We start from the raw sequence: 24,165 nt of genomic DNA, 5'->3' as shown, positions 1-24,165 counted from the left end.
CCTAGAAGTCTTCCTTTATCCACTCAGGTTGAGTCAGGTAAATTATACTGGGGGGGAAATTTGCACATAAAGTGAGATTGACCACTGTGAAATTATTTCTCCCCTATGCAAGAGGAGAAAACAACACATGAGGCTTGGAAATGTATCTGAATTAAATACAACACATACCCATTCATTTTTTTTTGGGGTGGGGGGCATCCAAAGCTAGTGGTGACATTACTTACAGGAAGATTTTAACAAGGTGCAAAGGGTAGCTTTCTCTGCCTTCCCTAAACTCAGCTAGTGCTGCGTGGCATGGTGCGCTCTCTCTGTGTCATGAGGTAAGTACCAGACAACCTTCTTTTCTTCCTCTCAGTGTTTATGCAGTGGAGGCAAAACTGGACTGTGCCAAAGCCATTTCACAAGGGCTGGGGCATTTGTCTTGTACTGTATTTTATTGACTTCAACTAAAGGAGGATCAATTCCTTAAGGTCCAGGAGTAGCAATTATAAAGCATAGCATGTTCAATAAAGCGGAAGCTATTTTTTTGCTTCATGGAAAGGTCCTATGTTTGAATTAAGAAATCTCACTAGCCAAAGACTTTACTGAGTCTTCATTGGGTGTGTTTTCTTCTTATGACTCATGAACTTGAAAAATATTTAATTGAACTGGGTAACTGAAAGATATTAAAACATACCAGGAGCTTGTAATTAGATGCTCCTTTTGAATTGTGTTCCTGACCTCTACTTGGATGGCTTATTTTTAGAGACATCTGCTGAATGACACTACATGATCTGAAGTTCTGGGGACTGAATGGCACAGTGTGATGCAGAATTGTAAGGTCAGATCCATCTGATGTCAGAAAAATTACCAAAAGTTGTTGCTGTCTCACAGCTCCACAGTGATTTAAGGCATGCAAAGCAATATATTCCAGCAGTGTTCAGGAAATGCTTTTCAATTGAGTTCTTAGGACATACTCTTCTACTACACCCATTTATAGTCATTCTAATCATTAGTAGATTATAGCTCAGGATTTAGTTTTGTCTTTAGGGAAGCATAATGAAATCTGCATTGCTTAGCCTCTGCCATAACTTTTTCTAAATAGAGGACTTCACCTTCAGGTCTGTCTATCCAGCATCTTTCATCAGTACTGAATTCACTCAGTTTGTCATGCTGCAGTAACCTCTGAAGCACGCATGTTCAATGAGGTTGTTTTCAACATTGTGCTGAAAGAGTGAAACCTGTAGTGCTATGAAACAGCAATATAAAGTCAGGCAGGTCCCCCAGAGAAAAAAAGAGTTTATTATAACACACATACTTAAACAGACATGGCTATGGTTTCACAGGACATGACTGGCTTCTTTTCTTTTGAAGCAATTTACTGATTTTTGTTTTCACAGTGCCGTTTGGACTAATTCCTATAAATGCAGAACCTTCCATTGTTGGGCTAATTTTGCACTCAGCTGAAAGTGTACTAATATTATTTGAGGCTTTCATTTCTTCACATTTTTTCTTCTCCCTAGTTGTTGGGAAATTGCATGATGGTTTCTGGCAGGGTAAAGAAAATATAAAGCAAAAAGGCTGCAGTGAATGACTGATACATGTTTGGTACAGATTTTTAAATGTGAAAATTGCCACTATGAACCAGCTGAAGGTAGTGCTGTTATTCCTGAAAGTACCACTAAAATCATGAACCAGTTTAAGTGAAGTGGCATTTTTGGTGTGGAATCAGGGTGTTTCAGATGTCACACCTCACCAAAAGCAGACATTCTTTTTTTTGCTTTCACTGGTAGAAATCCAGATGCATGTTTTAAATCTCAGTTTACTCTGGATCTGTACTCAAATAAGCAAAGACAGAATATTGGTCCAGATGGGGATGCTTAAATCACCAGCCCATATCTTAATTTCTCTTCTTTTCCTTCAGTTTATCCTCCCTTTGAAATCCTGGCCACCCAAGAAAGTTTCTGAATGCTGTGATCTGGAATATTCTCTTAAAACAATACCTGCAAAGTTATTTTAGATTGCTGATTCATTGCCATCCTTCCTAGGGTTTTTAGCTTTTCAATTCTTTCTGCAATGATTCTTGATGTTGGCAAGCCCAGGGCAGTAATAAAAAAGAAGCAGCTAGTCTTTCGCTCAGTACTTGGTTGTCCTATATCCTCTGATTTCCCTCATGGCAGAACGTGCTAACGGTAAGATACTCCGGTGCTCAGCATGATCATTCATATCATGTTTCTTTAAAAATATAATTTCATGGAAGCTTGCTTATAAGAAGTGCTGGATGCGCTGTGTTGAAATGAAATTAATTTTCTTTCTAGAAGAAGATAGCCTAAACAGAAGCTTTTATCAGACTTCCCTCCTGCCCTGAAAGAGCCCAGCTGTTAGGAAGAAGGAAGGGATGCGTGCAGACTTCATACTCATGCAATGAATGGTTGGCCTTTTTTATGCAGACTGTCAGTAGGGCCTGCTCATTTATAACAACTATAGGTTTTTTTTCTGGTCAAGTAAAACACTCAGGGTCATGTCTAAGGAAATCGTGTTCCATTGGTGCAAAGCATCATCAGGTGTCATGAGGTAGATTAGAAAAAATAAATTTGCAAATCTTTCCAGCCATTTAGCCCTTGACTGTTATTGTAAAAAGACTAAAGATACTCAAAATACACATTCCATTGGGTTCTCTTTCCAAATCTGAAAAAACAAATAGTCTATCTAAAGCCTCTTTAATGGAAAATGATTCTCAAGGGAATAGAGAGCTTCTGGTTCTTTTCCAGTAACTAAAAAGTTAGCATTGAAACAGGAAGTGCATATAAATATCTACTCAGCAAATACGCTACATATTTATATAGTTAAGAGTGTAGAGGTTAAGAGTGTCCACTTGGCACTGGGAATGCTCCAAGTTCTCCAGGCTTACAGTTTCATTATTGTATTTGAAACCTTAGGGAAAAATGTAAGTACTTATCAAATATTTGCTTTTATCTACCTTCTTGCAAATAACTTGCAAGAATGATACTTTAAAGATTTCCTCGAGCTTACTTGGTGGTTGTGGAAATTCTGTGGTCTGCCCTGTCCCATACCTACAAGTTTTGGGGTTTGCTTAGTTGTTACTTTTTAAATTTCCAAAATAATGCGTTAGAAAAAGAAAAATAGTTAACACACTGGAACTAGGAGAAGAGCAACCTCCTTACCATGTCCCCTACTGAAAAAAGTTTTTACAGAGTAGGGGTGGGGGGAGAAGTGGGCCTTGGAAGCTTTGTACATAAAATCAATGGCGGGATATATTCCAAGGTCAACAAAATATACTGTGGATCTACTTCTGTAACCCGTAACTCCCATAAACACTCCTTTCCGATATGAAAAGTACCACAGCTCTGGTGGGATTATTCAAGTAAAATGGGTTAGCAGGGGAGGCTTGGCTCTTTCTGACAGTAGTTCTGTTCGGTAATCCTAAAGCAGATGGTCCCCCTGGAATTCAGACATCATTTTGGGAAACAGGTATCAGACATGCTAGTCTTTCTTGAGCAGTTATTATGATAACACACCAGAACTGGAAACCTCAGGAAAAAGTGAAATGAGGAGCAAAAGTTAAGGAGAGCTACTACTGGGAGATACTACAGCTGCTACTACTTATAATTCAGATAAAAAGCACAGATGATACCAGGATTGGGACAGTGGGGGGATAGTGAGCAGTGATGAAGATAAGGCAGCTGTACAGTGCAATCTGTATCACTCAATAAAGTGAGTCTATTCAGATAAATTGTTGTAATGCAGCCAAAAGCAAAATCATATATCCAGGAACAAGAAAAACAGAATGAGGGATTGTATCTTCTGTGTATGAACAATATAGAAGACTAATAAAAATCAAATCTTGGTACCTCCTTGGGGAGAGATATTGGCTACTAACAGGCTCTATGATTCTAGCAGAGAAAATCCTATCTAATAACTGGAATCTGAAGCCAGACAAGTAAATTAGACACACGTTTTTACACTCAGGGTGATGAACCACTGGAAGAATAAGGTTTGGTTGATTCTTCATCTCTTGGTGCCATTAACAAAATGTGACATCTGCTTTCTGTTGCAGTGTCCCACAGGTTTTTTTCTTTCTTTCAGTTCAGTAGTCCCCTCAAGTGTGCTATGTAAAAACTGATTTTGGGGCTACATGTGCACTAGGGTGTCGTGGTTTAACCCCAGTTGGCAACTGAGCACCACGCAGCCGCTCGCTCACCCCCCCACCAGTGGGATGGGGGAGAGAATCGGAAGGGTGGGTCACGAGTCCTGCCAGACAAGTTAGAATCTTTCTGATAATGCCTGGAGTGTGAGAGTTCTGTAACAAGAGCGTTGAGCTTGTTTAATTAAACCCCGATAGGAATACTTTCTTAGTGGTTAATCAACTGTGCTACAGAGTCTGTCTGGAGGAGTTCTCACAGAAGAGTTGTCCAGAGACATCTGGAAGGACAAGAAACACACAAAATACAGTGCGTGGAAGATAATGAGTTCTTACAAAAGAAATGTGAAGGTTGATACTGGCCTACTGCAAAATGGGTTGGAGGTCCTGTGCATTAGGGAACCAGAATCTGGGAGTGATCGGCAAGGTACGCACTAGAGGCACCCACTGAATGGGTGCTTTCATGGAAGTTTTTAGACTGGAATTTGTGGTTGGTTTAACTGTCGCATTAATGACTTGCTAACTTAAATTAGAGAAAGATAACATGATATAAGTGAGATGTGCTGCTCTGCTGCATCTCCAGAATGAGAGCAAGCCATTTTAATAACTCATAATGACATAATCTCTAATTACAAAATGCTTTAGTAGACAGTAGGTACCTCAGTGACATAATAGAAGAAGAAAATGTTATTTAATACTTACTTTAATCTACAGCTTATACAGAATGGAGTGAATTCACTTTGAGCTAGCTGCGCCTTTCATATTAATTTTGCTTTTGGAGTTTTAGGAATAAAGTGTTACTATCTTGCACTATGGATTTATCACTAGACTCAACTAGTGACTGCTGATTAACAGCTCTACAGAACAATGTAGGCATGACTTAAACAGAAAAACAAAACCCATTCTTTTTAGAATCTTTATATACAGCCTAACTCTTCTGCAGAAATCAGGGTGGATGCATTTTTTGGTAGGCTTTTTCATGTGTGATATGGTCAGAAATGGGGGGGTGGGTGGAAGGAAGGTTAATTCTGCTGTGGCATTTATAATCCCAAATAATTGGGAAGGCTGCAAAGAAAAACCAACTGTTAAGGAGAATCAGCAAAGTTTGTGGCTTTTTTGTTTTTTTTTTTTTTTTTTAAGTTTATATTCATACTCCTGAGGAGGGCTAAAAGAAAAGAAATGTCAGAAATGGCAGTGGAATTTAGCAAGAGACTGTTGAATTTAGAAGGAACGGTGAGGAAAAAATGAAGATAACATTGGATCTGCAAGTCTGGGAGAGAGGAAGGAGGGCAAAGCTGCCAGTAGTGATAGAGAAGACAGGCAGGAACAAGAAAGATGGGTGCAGTTTTTAAAGAATCAGTCTGAAAAAATGCTGTGTAAAAGAGGATAGGAAGGAACAAACAGAAGATGAGCAGGTGATTGGAATGATACAGTCACGGAGCTGAGATCAGTGCCAGCTCTGGACCCTACTGGAGGTGACAAACTGTAACACAGATTTTGAAGGCTGTTGTATTTCCGTTTAGGTGTGGTGTTATTTAGTATGTTGTAGCCTAGTAGTGACAATTTTGTTAATTATGGCACCGTTCCATCTGGTGGAAAAAATTTTTTTAATGTTTAGCGTGGACATTTCACATATCTGGTAAAACATGATTCTGAGTGGAAAAAACCCCTAGATTTTAATGGACCAAAAACAAGTAATAACACTTTCCAGTCCTGGAAAAAAAAGTAGTGCAAGACACTTAAATGATGTTAGATGTGTGTTTTTATACAAATTCCCTGCCCTCTACTCCAAAAGTTTTTTGATGATTATACACACTACCTTCCTATTCATCATCAGTCTTTTGGTAATGTAGATTGGTGTCTTGTACTTTTCTGCAAACTCCAGTCAATTGCCAGTGCATTACACCTGCATGCTTTGGCAGGAGTGGGGGCAATCACATTTTTTTAAGTCCAGGACAGCCTTTGCCCAGTGGAGCGAGTCAATATTTGAATGTAAGAATTTCCATTGGTATCAGCTATCTGGTTATAACTTGTGTGGCATAGTGGGCTTGCCTTGCAGTATCATCTCCAGTTCCTGCTTGATGATAGCTTGCACGCACGAGAAGTTGGAACAGATAGGCTTTCAATGAGAGAAGCTGGATATCATCAGTTTTGTCCTTATATGTGCTTAGCATAATAGAGCTGATCCTCTGTTCAGTGTTATCTGTTACTGCATGCTTGGTGGATGTAGGCAGCATTAAGACTTGCTATTTTCTGTGACAGGTCTGGTTGTAGTTCCAGTGTTTGTGCAAGCTCAGAAAAAATTTGTTGATGATAACACACTCTCTGCAAAATGTTAGGGCTTCCAGCTTTTTCTTTCCCTGAAAAACACTAAAAGCTCTACTGGCTAAAATATTTAATCGATCTCTGTGAATCTGGCCCATGTCAGAAGGTGGATCTGCCATCACAGGAGACTTCAGAAGTAAGTTTTCATCCAAGTGTGTTTTTGTTAGCTTGAGGCAGACAATCCCATGCGTAATACAGAATTTGTCGTCATCTTTGTATCTTCAGAATTTTTGCTTCCATTCTTTGCCCAAGAATTTGATGAAGCTTGACTTCTTGATAGGACTCCAACCTATTTTTAATTTTTTCTTTTGTAACTTGAAGTTATATTTTCAAATAAGTGCTTGTGTAGGCTTCTCTGTTGCATCTTTCTTCACCTTTTCTTGAAGTCTCCCTGTAAATGTCAGGCACTTCATCAGTTCTATGACTTCATGTACCTTCATGCAGGGCTGGTGACCCGGGATGTTCTACACGTCTGCGTATATCTTGTCAGCACCAGTTGTGCTTTGGACTGGGCCTGCTCCTATGTAACGCAGAGAGATGGCTGGGAGTGATTTCAACAGTGCCCTTGTTCCATGACATCCCTCTGCCTAAACTTCCCTTGTTTGTTTTGCCTGCTGTTGGATCTGACAGTGCCAGTGTCCCAGGAACAAGGACAAGGGAATACTAGCCCTCTGTGACTGTTAGTTGGAGAACGTGTTTCCAAAGAAGTTTCTGGCCACTTCAAGTATGGTGTTGCCTTGACATCTTTGCAAGACCCATCACTCTGTTGAAACTTGCAGTGTGTTCAGGTTTCAGTTTGGCCATCTTGCTGTAAAATATCTGTTTATGAGGATTGTTATCAAGATGATTCATCTTGAATCCATTGTGTTTGTCCTCTGTGTGGTTTCAGTAGGCCATCACACAATGATTGGCAGGACTACCTGAGCGGTAACAGTGTCATAAGATTCATCTGATCAGCACTGCTTGGGTTTATGTGGCCACTCTCATCATTTCACACAAAGCCTTGATATGTCTCTGCTCTTTTTGAATCTTAGGTAGCTGCACAATTTTAACCAGTTATTACTCAGTTGTACTCTGTCAAATTCTCCGCATTCTCTTCATGTGTTGCCAAGCAATATGTATAATTTTGTTGCCATCTTCCAGTTTATGTAACGTGGCTGGGTCTATGTATTCTATTGCATTGTAGTATATATTACAGATATATCATATTATATATCTTTCCAAGCTTTGTAGTCTGGCAGAAAAAGTATTGTGATGTGGATTGGTTGGTGGTTTGTTGGGTTGGATGTAGCGAATGGAGATTGATCATGTGAGGTAGTGTTTTTTCCCTATAGATTGTCAGTCAGGTTTGGCAGTGTTGTCTCAAGTTGAAGTAGTGGGCAAATATTTGCTGAACCTGAAGTGAGTGACTGACACTGTGGTATCTCCCATTTTTAGTATCTGTTTAACTATATGGGGTGAAATGGAGAAAGTAGTAAGTGTAAAAGACATGATTTCCCTCTGCTGTGGTGGTTTTCAGTTCACATAGGAACTGTATTTGATGCGGACTGGAATTAAGCCTGGATTAAAATTTGGACACTAACTGCAGTCCACATGCATGGAAAAAAACAGAGAAATAAATTCCTTCTTGATAGCTGATTTTTGCAGAAATGCCTTTTGGTTGAAGTACTACATGCATTTTACAAAGTTCATGTACCTCTGCAGTTTATTTTAAGAGATCTGAATTTATTTGGTGTAGATTTATTTCAATTATCTAATCAGAAGCAGACACATAACTTCTTAGGCTGTCAAAGGTATTCAGGAATGTATGACAAACTTCAAAGGAATGCATAAGATCTTGCTACACGTCTTACCATACATTTTTATAGAAAAGAGTTAATTAAATTTTCTTTTTCTGCCCAGAAATTACTTTTAGGCTAAATTAAGTATGTGGGGTTGTAAGGCTTTTGAGTGTTCTCTTTCTGCTTTAGCTTTGTGACTGATTAAACAACCAAATGCTTATCTGGATCAAAGAAGTAATAAGCAAAGGGGCATCCTTAGGCCAGTTATCAGCTGAAAACAATCTTAACTGTCACATATCCAAGTTTTAAAGCAGACACTCAACTGAATGGATTAAGCAATGGGGACTGTGTAATACTGTTTGCTTGCAATGAAGAAACTTCCAGGGGGAAAGAAGCGCTGTTTCCTTGTGCATGTTTCTGCAGGCATGGGTTTGCTGGGGAACAAAAGGACTGTACCACCCTTGTGAGTCCTGCCTTGTGTGGCATGTGGTCCCAGTCAGATGAGACACGAGTGTCCTTGTTACAGTACAACCTTCTTCCTTGCCTCCAAATTGGGAATGCAGCTTATTCTTGGGTTAATTCCTGTGGAGACTTAATTTATGTTCACTCACTGGGAGGGAAGAAAAAAAGAGCTCTAGTTATCTGAATATACAGCATTCAAGTATGTTTGCAGGGACAATATTTCAAGTTATTAGTCTCAGCAATTTAGATAAGAACATGTACTTTCCTATGAAAGACAAGGCACAGTGTCTTAATATTAATACCTGACACAGAGTAACCCTATGTGATAAAGTACCTAGATAGCTCAACAAGAGGTGAATTAGAAATGCCTGGGAAGATATATTATGCCATTAGTAAAACATACAGATTTATGTGTGACATTAACATCTCTAAGGCGGCAGAAGCAGAGTTGTACTACTAAAGCTGCACAAATGTTTTGCTTCGCACCAGATGCAACAACAAAGAGATCTCAGAGAAAGTGTTACCTAATGGGTAAAGCACTGTCTACTTTTTGGCAGACATACCATTCCCTTCAAGTTTTCTTGTGTATCCTGTGGCAAATGTCTAGGATTCAATTTTTTTGAAATCTATGGCTGATGGCCATAATGATAGTAGCATTTTGGGTGTGATTGAACACAAGAGTTGTGTTGCCCTTTCCTGACATTTAGGTATCTCGGTACCTGATGGGAATACCTATGTACATCATGGGGGAGAGTTAAGCAGAAAGGATGGCTCCAGAAGAACAGGACTGGCCAACAGCAAGCATCAAGCATAGAGGTCTTCTGAAGTCCACTTCTTCTTGAGCTTTTCCACACCAGTGCCAGGAAACAGATGAGTGTTAACTCTGCTAGTTGGCTTTGTGTCACGCTTCATCTCCAATGGCTGCAGGATCAGGGGGGTGAGAGAGTTGCTGCCTCCTCTCTGGCTGAGCCCTTTGCTGTTTTGTATTGACTGCTGCTGTTGTGAGTTACTCATGTTCTTTTTGTCATGCATGGTCAGGCTCTGTTTTGCATGCACATAGTGGGTCAGCAGTGATGCATCCTCATTCAGCCATGGGGCAATCCTGTACCTCCTGCCAAGAGGGAGGTTTCATGGTCTCGTATTCATTATAATGGAGAGAGATGTAGCCACGATTTTAATCCTCCCACAGCCCTGGAGTTTGAAAATGTCCTCTTTCCTGTTGGGAATTTCTGGCTGTACAAAGTGGATTTAGTTGAGCAACAACTTATTTTTGAAAAGATACCTTTTCTACAATGCAGAGGAGGCGTTAATGATCTAGGATTGTAGTTCTCACTTTTTGAGAGCCAGGGTAAGAAAAACTGTCATGGTGCCTTGAGTAGGGAAGATTTGAGGAATAGCTCAATTTCCAAGTAGAGAAAGTGGGTTTCTCTTGAGCAGACCATCAGTGTGTAGTAAACTGAGGCATAATTATCTATTGAAATTGTTTTTTCCTCCTCTTTGAATCAACTGTTAGCATTTATATATAAATAGAAGTTCTGCTGTTTTTGAGGTAAGGCAGTTTAGTTTTGATACAAGGTATTGGTCATTTGGGGAAAGTAGGTGCTATGGTAGGTGTGAAGCATATTGAAGAGTTTTGTTGAAACAGTTGGTAAATGTCCCCAGAAATTTGGGGATCAGAAGTTAAAGCTGACCAAACCCTTTCAAGCAGATGGTTAGTTTGCTGAAGGTAAAAAAAAAAAAAAAAGTTAAAAAACCCCAAATGCTGCTTATAATAAGTAAGAATAATCTTCTGGCATTCAAATATGGAGTCCTTTTACATTTGGTGAAATGTCATTAATAATACATTACATGTAAAAGCACTTTTCATCTAAAAGGTCTCAAAGATCTTTACAAAAGTGACTTTTGTGCCAAACCTCATTGAAAATATCATTTGGATTACACAGGAGAGACTGAGGCATAGTAAGCCTGAGGATTTTGTCTTAATTTACACATGAAATGGGAAAGGGAAAACTAGAAACCTGATTCAGGACTAGTAGGCTAGTTACATGACAATCTTTTTGGGTTTTTTTCTGTCAGCTGGAAAACAACCCTAATATATGCAACTGCTGCATACAGAAAGGGTACAGAGTTGACAAATATCAGAAATGCTGACTCTGCACATTTCTGATGCACTTTTCATTTTTTATGAGGAAAGTTGTCCAGAAACAGCTCCGTGGTGCATAACTGTGTTGTTTAGGGGTTTGTAAGTTCCATTTTATTGTTCATGGCATAATTTTTTTAATCTTGTAGTCTAAAATGGAACAAAAACTCACTTTTATGATGTGTAAGCATATATTTTACATTTATTTTCATAACTTCCAATGTAAAGAATCCCTCCAGGGAGCTGTAGTCGGGTTAATAGAGCTGGAGTCTGAGGCTCCACGGAGCAGGGAAGTCCTTTAGCACCATTCCATAGCATGGATGGTCCTGGCTGCTTTACAGAAACAAAGATGTAAGGGTGTAATTTGTTCTCAGTAGTCACAGGATGAAGGGCCTGATGGAAGGTCTTCAGTGAGTTTTGGATCAGATCGTGAAATAGTTTGCCTATGAAACATCACAGAGTTTAGATTTAAAAATAGATTTTATTGGAGACAAGATTTTATATAAAGAAAACTCCTTCAAAAATATGGTCAGAATAAGTGTTTGATTCCTTTAAAATCAAGAAATGAAACTATTCTAGTGATTTGTAAGAAAAGTGAAAGTTAACATGTAAGATACAGGCTGAGTTTTTGGCCCTGTTGAAATTGGTGACGAAACTTCTCTCATCCAGTTGTAGTCCATTCTCAGATTTGGCAGTCTCACTGATTTTTGGCTGTTGTCTGTTTTTAGCAATAATCTCTGTCCATAATACACCAGCTTTCTTGATGTCTAGTACCCTAGGCTACTAGGTGCCTGTAAATCCTGTACGAATCTTTAGTGCATAGATGCAGAGCATTTCTGTTTCACATCCTAGTATGCGTGATGCTTCAGATTTATTCCAACTGAATGCAGTGTCAATCAGTGCAGTAGACAGTAATTCTAATAGACAAACATTTCAGATCTACTTATTTTGACTTGTCGTTGTTGGCAGATTTGAGAACTCTGCACAGCAATTGTGATGGTTTAACCAGAAGTCACCATTCCTCTAGAGTAAAAGGGACCAGTTGAACAAAAACCCCATAAAAAATCTTGAACCCACCAGAATGAGTGCGAGGGCATAATTTAAAGCTCCCAAACAGTCTTGTTAAATTCACATTTTATACTGTCACAGACAGTCATGGGATGTAAAACAATAGTCTGGCTCTTGCAACGGGTCAAAGGTCTGTTTGCTCTTTCATATTTCTCCTTTCTTAATTTGGCAAGTGGACACTTTCTGTCAAAGAGAAGAGGCCAAAACAAAGGGCAGGTTTTTTCCCCAAGTTATTTTTGAAATGCCTTGATTCTTGGATGTCCAATTTTAGACCTGGCTGTCATTACCCTGGAAATCAAATGCCATTACAGCAGCTTAACACAGGCAGCCAAAATCATTAAAAGCTTTTGAAAAAATTCATCTAAACGTGCTCAGGTTTTGTTCAACTGCACAAAAGAGCAAGGCGCTAATTATAAGCTTAACAGAGGATTCATAGCTTCTTTCTTACATAGCCGTTGTTAACCAAAATTAAAAAGTGTATCCTTTAAAGAGCTAAAGATGGTATCTACTGTGTTCTCCTTTCTGTTGTCGTCACGCACATCCATACACCTTTTTCTATATCAGAAATCTGTTTCTGTGCTTGGGTTATTTCCGCTTTTATGTGTATATATAATAAGCCAAATAATGAAGAGCTGTGTACTATGCTTATCTGACATTCACACAAGACAGGAATTGAATTCTGTGGGAGCTTGAGCTGCAGGATCTAGCCTGCTGTAAGAAGCTGGGCTGTGTGGCCCCCCCTGCCCCCAGTCATGAGGAGTATTTCCGCTGGGTGGAGGCACCTTATTTGGTGTAAATCGTTAGCATTGTCAGGACCTTAATGGAAGAAGCGGCTGTGAGCTCAGGTCTGTCTGATGCTTGCAACATGGATCACTGGGTGACCCACGAGCAACATTATTGTATTCAAAGGATGACACTTTCAACAGCTTATTTTCTTCTTTTTTTATGCTGGTCCTCAAATATCAGCCTGGGATTATTCATGACTTGTCACAGATCTGACAACATAGTCCCTTCCTGCATTTTAAAGCAAAGGTTGTTCTTTGAATACGTTGTTGCATAGACATTTTTTTCTCAGTATTTCTACACTGTTTTGCTTTCTTTATCTGCTTTTGGCATAAAAACATGAAAACTGAACAACTCTAATCAGAATTATTTGTTGGGGAATTGACAAAGCAACAATTTATTTGAGATATTATATCAAACTCTCTTTTAGTTCCAAAGCAAGTGTTGTTACAGTGAATGTCTTTGCATTTAGAAGATTTCCTATACACTGATGCCAGTTTATCTCACTTCAGACTCCAGTAGGTCATCTTTCCTGGACTCAGGTTATCTACTTGCAGAGAATAGACAATTATTCTCAATAACTTTCAACCTTATGTAGCTGTAAGATGTTAAATAGCTTTCTTATTATTTATTTTTAAAAGAAATCTTTAAAAGATACCTTCCTTCTATAGTGTAAAATGGCATTAAGATCAAGCTGTCAGGCCCTGCTTTTTCCGTGTTGATCTCAAAGTTCTTTACAAAGGAGCTTGGCGTTGTTTTCCCTTTTGTCAGTCTGAGGAATTGAAGCACGAAAGAGAAAAATGACTCCTGTGACAGCACCAGACTGGAGTTGATGCCAGTCAAGTGCTTTGTCCACTATGTCACGCTGTGCCTTGAAGGGCACTAATCTCACAGTCCAACTAGTACCAAACATGCTACTAAAACCATTGAAATATTATTCATCAAGGAGATGGATGGGATACAAAAACAGGAAAAGTACTTTTTACAATAGTCCATGGCATCATAGAGCTGTAGCAAATGACAAATCTTTTGAAAAATCCAGCAAAGGTCAGAATTAGATCAACTTTTTAAGAGAGATTCAAGTAATAACATAACTTGTGCTCTGTCACACGGCATTTTAGCGTGCACAAGTGAGCCAGACAACTATGTTATTTTAACCCACATTCAACATTCCTATCGGTAAATCTGCACAAAGGGCCCCATATCCATATCTTGTGCAGTACTATCATTAAATCTTTTTTTTTTTTTTTTTGCTACTGCCTGGAATTTCATTATGAACAATTAGTGATGTAATACTAAACCTACAGAATCTTAAACATGTCTTAAAATCTGTGGAATAAAGTAGACTGCTACCAAATAAAAAATGCAGTACCAACAAAAAATGTCGCATCTTTTTCAAATGGCTCATTCAAATTTTTTCCCAAACATGTTTCAACTCAAATGTCTCAAAATAAACTTGCTTTAGTAGATCTGTTTTCCAATAAATGTTGTTTCTCTATTCTTCCCTCCCCTGTTCCCAAGACGCTATTTGCTGGTTCATTTAAATACAAAATGACTGTCATATGCTGCCCTCTTTAGCATGAAGAGTGTTTGAGTTTCTTCTGGTTGCTGTAGGAGCCTGACTTTGGATTTTTCCTGGAATTGTGGGATTCTGTGAGAAAGCCTTTCTCACCTTTATATTCTGAGATTAATGAGATGTTTCATTAATAAGTTATGTGAGCCATACCAGTCTGAAATGAACAGAGTGAAATTTGCATCTTTGAGAAGCTCCTCAGTTCATAAAGGAGGGTATGATTTACACTGTAGCCCACTGGTAAAAAGAAAAAAAGCTTTAAACTCTAAAAATGTACATTTAATTATATGGGGAGTGATTCAGGGATGTTCTGGATCCTCTGTGAAATGTTTAGCTGGCACAGAATCATGCTTCTATCAGAACTAGGAGTAAAAATTGAGGGGTGTGCTTTAAAAGCAGCAGACCTTCAGCAGCCAAACAAGGAAAGAACTACGTGCTTCTGATTTTTATCTATAGAAAGGCACGTGCATGTGTTTTTCTGGAAGTGCTGAAGCTGTTCTTCTGGAGTTGGTGTTTAGCATTGAACCAGCACTGGTTAGAGGTTGAAAAGCGCGATGGGGGGTACTGGCAGGAGTGCAGCGTGCTTGGGGGGGTGTTATGGTCCTGCTGACTGTGGGGAGACGCTGCCTCATGGGCCCTCCTTGCACTGTGCAAAGTTGTGATAAAGGATGGACTGTTGGGCAAGGGAGTGTGTCCTGCATGCTCATGTATATGGTTGGCTGCTAGGATCGATCAGGAGCTATGCTTAGGAAAAATGACTCACTGCTGGCTCCCTTACAGCAATGTGTGGGAATGAGCTGAGGGCCAGAGCAGTCTCAGCCAGAGTGTGAACATCCATTAATACTCCTCCTTCAGTGCGCTCGTTGCCGTATCTGCTTGTCTAGCTGTCCTCCTTGCTCTGGAGCAACAAGTTGTAAGGCTTTGCCATCAGTTCACTGCCTTATCTTGGGATGTGCCTTTATCTCTAGATGTGTGGCTTTGACAGCTGTGTGACAGTGTTATGCCTTTGTATTGCTGACACAACCTTCAGTCCCAGCTCTTAGCCTGTCCTGAAGCTATGCTGGGTGCCTAAGTATTTAATGCTCAGTGCATTCCCTGCTTGTAGAACTATAATTGTCCTAATGATACCTGTAAGATGACCTTTGCTTCAAAAACCTTGTGTTTTTATGAACAAAGGCTAAATTTCAGCACCGTAGCAAAGTCTCAGACTAGGCAAAATGTTGTTCAGCTTGTATTTTATTCTTTACATCAGCGCAGATTGAAGTTCCAGTGAATTAAGTTAAGAAAATGAGGGGTGAAGTAAAAATTATGTGTTTTATAATATAGACTACCAGTGGTCAGTTTAAATGTGCAGGGAGCACTCATTAGGTCTGCCAGTGCGTACCGAAGTAGGAATAGCCCCAGGGACAGGAGCTGGAGTATGGGTGAGGTGTTCAGCATGGTGTGACTGGGTGCTAGAGATCCTTCAGAGCAGATGATGCTTTAAATTCCAGAGCCTGATGACAAACTTGTCAAAAACAGCTTTGCAGATTTAAACAACAAAACCAAACAAAATCTCCCTCCCACAAACCCCTGTCTCTTCAGAGTTTTCTTTTCTTTGAGCTATAAATTCACTGCTGATATTGGCTTAGGAATTGGCTGGCTGCCCAATACAATTGTCCCACAAAAATGTACAGAATCTCTATCTTTTAGTCTCCTATAAAGAAAAACATGGAAGAAAAATGTCAGGGGAAAAATGTATAAAATAGGACATGACCTTCTTTGGAGTAAATATATGCAAGACTTAAAGGATCCTCAAAAAAGCCATTCTTTTCTAAAACGCAAATGTTTGTTGATGATTGATACCAGAATTGATAGAGGCAGTAGGATAGATGGGTGGGTGGTGGAAGTTTTAATCAAAAATGTCTGATCAGAGATTTTAAAACAGGGTTCTGCCTACATGTGCAGCATTCGCGCATATGCTGTGTTTTTGTAGGCTGACAAGGAAACAACAGATAACCTGCATTGTTTTTTTTTTTTCCTGTTATCACATGTTGAGTTGTCATCTAATTACTGTTAGCACAAATTGTGAGAAATTGAGTTTCATGTTTGAGTTATGAAAGGGACTAAAAGCTGTACTTCAAGCAAGGTTATGGCTAACTGTGCTTTCGCACATCAGTGGTGAAAAATACTGTGAAAAAATAAGTGCTACTCTAGCTCAAGTAACAGGCAAAACTGCTTTAGGTCTCTTTTAAATGCTGTTAGAGGAGAAATTAAAGCACTTATTTTAATAGGTAAGATAAAAGTGTAAAAGAAGTTACCTTGCTGTGGCAGGCAGAATTATTGTTTTGCCATTTTAACTATGTCCCTTTAACCAGCCATATATATATATGTATCTTATCATATGAAAAATGACATCTTAAGGGACATTTTCAAAAGCACCTGAGAAGTCTATAAGCTGCAACCTATTACACCTTTCTGTCACATTTCTGTCTTCAGCCTTGTCAGCTGTAAGAGTTGGAAATTTGCATCTGAGGATGACTACCCTATCGAGCATTTCAGATGTGGTTGAGTATATGTGTGATTCTGCACTGTGGGTTGCTTGCTATTAGGACATCAAAGAGGAGCTGCTGACTGTGACGGGTGGTGGTTTTCAAGTTGCCTCTTCAGGTGATCATAAGTGGAAGATGATGTTGCTGGTTGCATTGAAAGATATTTTTGCCATTTGTCTCCTTTAAAATGTCTGCAGCCCAGATCCACTTGGATTGTGATGTCTTTTGATCTCAGGAGCTGAATAAAACCAGGCCAAGTAATCCCTGGGAACTTCTGCAGCCAGAATTGCTGGAAAGCACGGTAATTCAGCACATATAATGCTTTCCTCTGAATCAGCACCGTACCTGATATGGTTTCAATGAGTTGCTTGGCCGTTGTTCGCTCCTCCTGCTTTAATAGCCCTGAGCCAGGGCTCCAAAGATGTTCAGAAATCAAAGTTTGATTTCTACAGGTATTTAAATGTTTGTGCCATAATGGGGGGAGTTGTCCTCAGCATTTTGGCCAAACAAAACTTCAAAGGGTATGGCATTTCATGGGTGTGGGCAATGAAGCAAGACGTTTTGTTTCCTTATTTAGGTTATAGAAAAGAGGATCAAGCCCCTTCCAGGAAAATGGAAGTAGGTAGCCCTCGGTGCCATCGTTTTTGTTTGCTAATGCAGGCTCTACTATCTAAGTGTTCCCACATTTAATACCATGGAACAGGCCCACCAGGATTGCCCTGCTGTGAGAGACTACGGTGCCTCAACCCAATTTCCAGTTGGCATGTAACATCCTGACACTGATGCGGGAAGGGACCAGTCCGTAGGCCCTCATCTTTGTGAAATGGGATGTGTGCAAAGCCCTGCAGCTCATCTTCCTCAGAGCTCAGGCCTGATTCTACAGCTCCTGTGATCACATCACCTGGGTTGACCTGGTATCAAATAAGCAGCAGTGTAACAGTGAATGAGATCTCATGTTCATTCATGTCACCAAAATGGCCTAAACCATTAAAAAGTTGTGCTCTGCGTTGTTCTGGACAACTTACAGGCACTCCAGGTTTTAAGGACTAGCTCAGAAAACTTAAAATTTTTTTTGTAGTGTACCATTAGTTTTTACTTTGAGGAAGGGGAGAGATAGAAAACGTATACTTGGTTATTTTGCTTGACCTACAAAGAATTATGGTGCTATACCATGTTTACACAAAGGTTGCTCCAGTATGCAAAAGTAACCCACAGAATCCAGGTTGCTTATTGTAGTGGTCAAGTTAAATTGAAGGGAAGGAATTTCTCAAAAATATTAGACTAATGCCTTGTGATCTAAACTGTAATGACTTTATTTTCTGAAAACGATAATTTCCCCCTTCCTACAGAGAACAGAATTTCACCTTGGAAAAGAGCAATGGAAAAACATGCTTTAGTTTGCTTATAAAAATGTAAATGGTCTGCTTCTCTTTTTAGAAGTAGCTATCTCTAGTTATAAAATTGTAAAAGAAAGATAGTATTGACAACTTCAAGAGGAAGAGAAAGTTTGTATTTCCACAACTGTTTGGGTTTGGTAACCATACCTCCATTTCCCAAACCTGGTAATTAGTTGATCAATATGTAAGTAAATATAATGAGATGGTCTATAGGAAAGATTAAAGAAATAAGGTAAATTCATTTGTATCACGCTTTGGCCTCCTTTAGGAAAGAAGTGCAAGATAATTAAGTCTCAGCTTTTCTTCAGGTGTTGCATCCAGAGATTGCTTGAGTGTGAACCGAATAGATTAGTTTTAAACAATCTTTTTAATTGTCAGTGTCCCTTGACTTTGATATTTTGCAGGCTATATGGTATAAAACAGTATAAAAGTATATCAACAAGTGGATAAAACACTCCTCTGGCTCAAATCCTGCCTAGTCATTAGTGTTCACTCATTCATAGTCTTTAATTTCATAGATGTGTCATTATTATTTCCTTTTAGGAGAGAATTCAGGTTTTGATAGCTTTGAGGGCACACATACAGACTTTATGCATGGAAAATGTCATTGCAATTAGGAAATAAATGGTGTAAAATATATTCATTAATTTTGTTTCGCTGAGGAATTCTTGAAGAGATGTGGCATAATGGACATATTTTTATTTTATTTTTTTGGTACTGTGCTTTGGACTACAGAATAAAACCAGCCCATGAAAGAAAAACATGTCCTTGGTCAGGTATATGTGTGCGCATGTATGTTTTGGCTCTGCCTCAAAAAATGTGTGCCTAACTTCAAGTAGGTGAGTAATCTTGTTTGGTTGGTGAGGAGCATGCTTAAGTACCTTGTGAATGTGAGCACTTCAGAATGACTTGATGTTAAGGTATCACAGGAAACAAGGCTAAGTGAAAGCCTTAGAATGGAAATGAGATGTTCTTCTGATTAAGACTAGTGTCCACCTTTGGAGCTTTATCTCTGAAATACCTCAGCAGTCAGGAAGTTACAGAATTTAATGCTGTTTAACTCTACTATATTGCACCTTTGAATTTTTATTTTCCTCATCATATGTAAATGATAGTGTATTTCTTTTTTTTCATGGCTACAGTAAGTTATGTAGGGTGAGCAGTGTAAAAGCTAAATTCCTACTTGAAAGAATTGGATCACCTCATGTAGCTACATGAGTCCTGAATGGCATGTTAGTCATTGGATTTCATTAATGACTGGAAGCAGTTTTGCATTTTATTGATGTAAGGATAGATCTAGATTTTTCTCTGGATGAGAACATTCAACTGCTCTTGGCTTTAATGGGAGTTTTATTGAGGCTGAGATAGTCCAGAAACCTGGACCTCTGCAATGCTTATGGGGAATCTGTATTCCTTTCACCAGATCTCCTGGATTTGGCAAACCTCAGAAAAAGTGGATGTCTTCAGCACTTACTGTGATGCAGTCTTAGAAAGGTCCAGAGTAGAGTTTCCTGTAGGAACTGCCACCTCAGCTGGACCCAGCTGCGATTTTCCATCTTGGTAGTTCTTGGGCCAACAAAGGTGTTTCTTGTTTTTGTAAAACAGCAGGGTACAAGTTGTGTTTAGCCATATGGTAGAGCACAGTACTGTATGTGTTGTGGAGACTTTGACTCCTCCATCATCCCATCACATGCTGTCTTCATAAGATCTCATTTGGCAGGCAGTATAAAATTAAAACAAACCCCTGAAAATTCCCTAAGATAAGCAAACCACCCCACCCCGCTTAGGGATTTAGAAGAAATGGTGCGAAAATGCAGTGTCATTTGCAAAAGCATGATATATTTTCCCAGAGCTTTGTCAAACCTCCTGCTAAAGCCAGTTAGCCTAATGACTACTCTTAAACACATCTGCTGATTGTGTGGAATAGGTGGAGAACAGGGAAGGTAAACTGTGTATTTTTCTAATTAAAGGCTGATTGTGAAGCCAGCTCATTTTTGAGAGATGTTTCTTCACCTGGTTTAACAGATAAATAAAATTTCTCTGGACCTTGTGATACCAGCCTTTTGTCTTTTGAGTATATAGACATTTGGAAGTTTTTTCTTTTCACTGCCTCTGTAGATGAAAGGGGATGGGAGCCACCAGAGCCCCTGAGAAGATTCCCAGTTGGCTTATGTTACTCCAAGTGGGATATCTGAGTCTATTCTCCCAGGAACCCCCTCCTGTTCTTCTGCTGAGGCATCACTCAGAGGCATTTTCCAGTCTCACCACATGCTGCCAAAGCTGTTATCATTTATGCTGGCTATTACTAGGAGGTGGCTGTTCTATCACTGTAACAGTCAAAGTGGCTAAGCACATGTAAAGGCAGACAGACAACCTGTCACCGAAAACCATATAAATGCACTCCAGCAGCTATGCAGAAATAGCCAAATGTTTTTGCATCTTTGACTGGAGGCAGCCAGCAATCAAGGAACCGTGCTGGTCTACAGCCAAAACAAATAGGGAATTCCCTCAGATATTTTTTGTGAAGTGAATCATGGGGGCATAATCAGGTTTGGCTCCATATTAATCAGTGCAGTTTGGCTATTAAAATTCTCAGTTCTGTGGCTGATGTTTCCCAGGCTGTTCTCAGGATTGCATTACACTCTGATTGGGTTACAGTCATAGCAGCAGGATCAGGTGAATGGAGCATTTTTCCCTGCAAGTGGAAGCAACTCTTTTCCCTTAATGGGACTTCAGATGCAGAGTGCAGTCTGCCCTTTCTCGCTTGGGATTTTCTTCTTTCTCACGGAGGAGTCACTGGAAAAAGAAAAGGAGCTGCAAGTCAGCTTAGTCAGTGGTGCAATAGTACCTAGCAACTGCAGCAAGGATCGAGAGCTGGTCTGCTTTCTAGATCATCCTTACTGTAAAGTTCTTCTGCCTTTGGTGCCCTCTTCATTCCCACCCATAAACACTTCTGTCTTTCCAGTGCTTGTGATAACTGGTTGCTCAAAGAATCCCTTGGGAGCTGAAGAGGCACCATCTTCCAGGCTCAGGGGCATCATAACTGGTGAGATATGCTATTAATGCTTTTATATATATATATATCTTTTTTCCTGGAGGTATTTCTGTTCAGTTGAGACAATTGCTATGATGAGCAGCACTTTAGTGTTAGCTTAGTTTCAGACTCAAGGTCTGGTGTGGAAGGAGGCCATTCTGGGTGGTTAGTATTCAGCTTAATTTAACACATTGGGAAGATACTTTATGGTAGTCCTTGATTGAACGGACTGTCAGAAATTGCTTGGGTATTTGGGAGTCTTCCACCTTGATGTTTCCTTTTGTTAGTGTTTTGTGTGCTAAGGATTATGAGTAAGCATGGTAATCTAGCTCTCCAAAACACTGGAGAAATTCTTCCACATTGTGGCTCCCATGGTCCCTGGGCATTACCTGAATGGGAAGGGACCATTTCTTCCCTTGAGAAGGCCTAACTCTTATTTATCTTTGTCATTAAACCTACATGCGGTTGTCTTTGCACACACGCATCAGTTGTACACACAGGGTACAGACTGAGGTAATTATTTCAGCTCAACAGCCATACTAGTCTTTCTCCTAGTGAAAGATTATGAATATGGAGACTATTATATATCATTAAGATAATAATGTTGCTGAATATGTTAGCGAAGTCAATGACTCTATATTCCCTAGGTGTTCTGTTTTTAGTTTGATAGGGACATGTAAAACAATTCTGCTTGCCAGGTGGGAGGAAATTTGCCTTTCAAAAGATTGTTGCTTCAGCACTTGATAGGAGTCTTGCTAAGCAATGATGATGATAATAAATGTTCCCAGGCTACACTTGTTTTATAATTGCTGTTTAGCACAAATTGCTCCAAGTGAGTCCATCATTCTGACTACACAGGTGGAGGTTATGATGTCATGCGTAGCAAAGTCACTGATCCAAAAGGATGGGACAATTATATAAAATAGTAATACAATATGGAGTTATAGTAGTGAAGACTAAGGAAAACAATTAAAAGGGATTTAAAACTTAGGTCAAGAAGCCAACCTCAATGAGGAGGCGAGGAAGGGACTTGCCTTGAATGGTTACTCTGTTTGTTGAACACCTCTGTGAAATGACTGGCCACTATCAAGGGCTGTGTCTTGGATGAGGGATATCACAGATCTGATCTTGACTCTTCCCATGAGGGTAATGTTTTGTAAGTGTCCCAAGAAGTCATGGTCATATACATGGCAGAACTGATGGCTATTGTGTCTGCATTAACTCATAGTGACCGAATAGCACGTAAAGGCTTGCCTTTGAGTCGTGTTGCCTGTCTCATACCATTTTTCTAGTCCACCTTTTATGATGAGTGGTGTTCATCAGGCAGATCCAAGAGTCCCAAGCAGGGCAGAGTCCTGAGCACATACCGAGTTTGTGTGGTCAGCCATAGCTTGCCTGCTTTTCTGGGCTCTGGCTATCATAGCTTGTGTCAGAAGATGAGGAAAAGGAGAGGCAGGGTGAGCTGAGCTAAAGCCAGGACTAATAGAAACCTAAAAGTGATGGTTCGTTGGACAGTATTGGCTCCCAAACACTTTTTTTTTATTTGTATGTAGAAGTGTAAAGGCTCCAGTTTCAGTCTTTGGGAATAATTAATCCTTAAGCAGTGGAAAACAATGCAACATGCAATTGGTGAGCTGTCCTGACAAAGGCACGTCAGAGTAAAATTATTTTTTTGAGGCTGTTAACTATGCTGACTAACAGAGTTGGTTAATTCTGTAAGGATAATGTTTTGGGCAAATTCCCAGCCTCCAAATGCCTGTAGGCAGACTTGTCCATATTTGTGGTATATTTGAGGTCTAGTGTTCCTCCTTTGGGCCATATATTTTTAAGAGGAAATTTTCATGGAAGGAAACATTGTTTCAGCCTGTTTCACTGTAACAGCCTCCTCTGAAGCACTTTCCAAAAAAATGTTAAGGCCAAAGGTCTTGTTTATTCAGGGCAAAAGATGTAAACCCTCTAATATTTACTCAGTTATAAATAGCGATGGGCAAGGCTCTAAGGATGGATTCCTGGGAGAATGTATCAGGGGTGGTTATTCCCCTAACTGAGCAAAGGCAATGGTTGTCTTTATTGCATACTCTTTGGCACAGGGAACAGCATTATTGTTAAACAGATAGCAAATAATTGTAGTAAACTTGTGAGTTTTTCATTCCTCTGCTCAGGTGCCTCTTATTTCTCTTCAGTACCAACAAGAACAAAAATGTGTCTTATTTCTAATAAGAGATGGCAGTTTGACACTGGGAGAATCTTCATTCTAAATGTTTTCATTCTCCAGCCATGGCAGCAGTGATGCGGATCATATTAGCATTAGGACCATGCAGATGGTAGGAGAAAGTGCAACCTGGTGGGGGAAGCACTTAACTGGCATGCAGGAGGTGCTGCTGTTGAACGACCAGCCGGGCTTGGGCAGGTAACTGCATTTATCCGTGCCTCTCTTCCCCCATCTGTAAACGGAAGGGAAGATTATTACTTTTCTTTGCGAGCTGCTGTTTGAAAAAGTTGTGTTACTTTCAACTGAAAACAAGATCTGATAATATCATTGCTAATAAATAGATGGATGTTAGCTAATTCAATTAACAGATTAGTTTGCCTCCCACAGTGAAATTCAGCCTCTTACAGTGCAGGTCTTGTAAAGCTCAGCATGCAGCTTATGCATTGCCAAAGAGTTAACGTGAAACCCAAGTGACGCATAAGCCTTGCTAAAGAGGCTGAAGGCCAGAGACTTCATAGTGCCTTGACACTTCCAAACAGAGTTACAGCGTTTGAAGTGTGTTTATAGACTCATGGGTCTGCCTGGAATCACGGGGAAGTCCTGGTGCATGTGAGGCATCTGCCTCGTTCATACGCATCACCAGGAAAATAATGCCTAGATGTAAAATTAAAAAAAAAAAAAGAAAATGCACAGCATTAATTTTTAGAAAAGGGCTGCT

General features: G+C 39.7%; 1 protein-coding gene across 8 annotated transcripts in view; it reads left to right on the top strand.

The window, feature by feature from the left end:
- CALD1 (caldesmon 1) overlaps positions 1-24,165 on the top strand; it is a 203,249-nt gene that overhangs the window by 21,225 nt on the left and 157,859 nt on the right. For 7 of the 8 annotated variants that reach the window (XM_009332856.1, XM_009332863.1, XM_009332862.1 and 4 more), the window contains exon 2: positions 21,167-21,247. The exons of the other annotated variant lie outside the window; for it this stretch is intronic. The gene's annotated coding sequence lies outside the window, so the exon portion shown is untranslated. The remainder of the gene's footprint in view (positions 1-21,166; positions 21,248-24,165) is intronic. 8 annotated transcript variants of the gene reach the window in all.

The sequence above is a fragment of the Pygoscelis adeliae genome, unplaced genomic scaffold, assembly GCF_000699105.1.
Source record: "Pygoscelis adeliae isolate BGI_AS28 unplaced genomic scaffold, ASM69910v1 Scaffold38, whole genome shotgun sequence".
Classification (NCBI taxonomy): Eukaryota; Metazoa; Chordata; class Aves; order Sphenisciformes; family Spheniscidae; genus Pygoscelis; species Pygoscelis adeliae.
The sequence above is the reverse complement of the archived record's forward strand: the minus strand, read 5'-3'. Positions and strand labels throughout refer to the sequence as shown.